Source organism: Homarus americanus, unplaced genomic scaffold (genome assembly GCF_018991925.1).
Source record: "Homarus americanus isolate GMGI-L3 unplaced genomic scaffold, GMGI_Hamer_2.0 scaffold52806, whole genome shotgun sequence".
Lineage (NCBI taxonomy): Eukaryota > Metazoa > Arthropoda > Malacostraca > Decapoda > Nephropidae > Homarus > Homarus americanus.
The window spans coordinates 603,726-606,330 of NW_024720773.1; positions in this window are offsets into that span (position 1 = coordinate 603,726).

Here is a 2,605-nt window from a genome sequence, read left to right on the forward strand (position 1 = left end):
CGTATCTTAGCAACGAAACTATTCACCGGCTACTTCTCGGGTTTTCCCACCATGACTCATAGCGGCTGCTGCTGGGTATATAAGCTCTGTCTCTCCATTGAGATTCAGTCTGACCAATCTTCTTGAACAAGCAACACCTCCTCCTCTGCCGCTGCCTGGCGACCCTCGCCTCTCCTCCGCCTGCCTGGCGGTCCTCGCTCCCGCCAGCGAGCATGTCCTTCTCTGAGCTTCCTCACCAACCAACTCTCATTCTGCCCATTTTCCTGAACAAGCAACATCTCCTCCAGCAAGCTCCTAGCTGTCCAGCATTCATTCAACCAGGAGGCCAGCAACAGGCAACATCTTCTCTAACGAAGCTCCTGCACATCTACCTCCTTCAACAAGCTACTCACCGCACGTCTCTACCGAGCAGCCCCACCACACGGCACCTCCAGCACCAGACTGTCTATCATATAACTTATATATTATACAAGAAACCACATTAGAGTTTCCTTCCATCCTGAGTGCTAGACAACATTAATATCTCGATACCCCTACAATGGTGACTCCCGGAGATAAGCACTCACACAGGATGGAGGAGACACTGATCACGCTCCCAGTCTTCAAGCAGACACCATTAATATCTCGATACCTCTACAATGGTGACTCCCGGAGATTAGCACTCACACAGGATGGAGGAGACACTGATCACGCTCCCAGTCTTCAAGCAGACACCGGCTCCTCTTCCTGCCTCACGCACCACATTCTGACGACCCCAGCACACCCGTCCTGCCTCAGACGCCGACCCCGGCCCAGCAGTACCTGCCGTGAGGGAAGCACACAACATCCATCGCCTCCACACCCCCTCTTTTCTCCCTCAGGTACTCCCTGCTAATGTCCTGCACCCTGCTGCTGTCGTGGACCCAGCTGCTGTCACGAGCCCTAACCCGCTTCTGCTGACCCAGCCCTTGCTCCTGATCCAGGCCCACACACACCCCAGCAGGCGCATCTGACGACCCTGTACCTGTCGTGAGGGAAGCACAACATCCATCGCCTCCACACACCCTTTTTCTCCCTTCTCCCACAGATAGTGTGTATCTAGACAGTTGTATTTCAGCGATCGGCTCATCACGCCATCGCCGTTGTCTCACATGAGGCATGCACCGCCCGGTCTTCCTCACATGTGCTAAGCAACTCTACAATCAACATGTCTCCTACACCGCCTGGAGGGGAGGGGGAGTATTGTAGTGGAATTCTCCCCTACAACTGCGTAGCAGCCCACCACCAAGCGTATCCGCATTCCAATGTGCCGCCTCCCCTAGCAACCAAGCGAGAGCTGTCCCCAGATGTTACCGTATCTTAGCAACGAAACTAGTCACCGGCTACTTCTGGGACTCACAATAACAAGAACAGGCATAGCAAAACACGTAAAACAACGCAAACAGACTGCCCAATCACAACTCACGAAACTGAGACGATTCAGCAAAATGGACACCAAAATTCAACTACACCTATACAAAGCACTTATCCGCCCACACCTAGAATATCCACCAATACCACTCAACACGATCAGCAAATCCAGTCAACTTAAACTTCAAGCAGTACAAAACAAAGCTATCCGTAGAGCATCAAAGCAACTTCCGCCATACACCACCAAAATACAAGAACTTCACGAATTATTCGATATCGAACCACTGAATATACGTACACACAGCCAAGCACAGAGAGTATGGACCAAACTTGAAGAGATGGAGGATCCATTATTCTCTAAGTTAAAAGAAGAAGGAACAACTAAAATACACAGCTGGTGGCCTAAGAGCTTCCATGCTGACATTACAGAACAAGAACCCCTCTACACAAAGAGATAAACAAATAACACTACCACCGGACAAATAAAAATTAACACTCACTACAATAATGAATATCTAGCTAGCTTAACTCCTCCCCCCACCCTCCTCAACCTCCTTCCCTGAGCGGACGGGCCTGTGCTGCACGCTGCCGCCACCCAATCATTTCAACTCGTCTCCGCTAGGTGGACAGCCCACCTGCTATCTACCCCTCCCACTCTTCTTCCCGTTTCCACGCTTTACTTCTCTCTCTCTCCTCTCCTTTCCCAGTGCAAAGTCATTTGCCACTTTACTTCATTATCATCATTATCATCATCATCATCGAGATTCAGTCTGACCAATCTTCTTGAACAAGCAACACCTCCTCCTCTGTCGCTGCCTGGCGACCCTCGCCTCTCCTCCGCCTGCCTGGCGGTCCTCGCTCCCGCCAGCGGGCATGTCCTTCTCTGAGCTTCCTCACCAACCAATTCTCATTCTGCCCATTTTCCTGAACAAGCAACATCTCCTCCAGCAAGCTCCACGCTGTTAACATTTCATTCAACCAGGAGGCCAGCAACAGGCAACATCTTCTCTAACGAAGCTCCTGCACATCTACCTCCTTCAACAAGCTACTCACCGCACGTCTCTACCAAGCAGCCCCTCACCACACAGCATCTCCAGCACCAGACTGTCTATCATATAACTTATATATTATACAAGAAAACCACATTAGAGTTTCCTTCCATCCTGAGTGCTAGACAACATTAATATCTCGATACCCCTACAGTGTGATAAATATT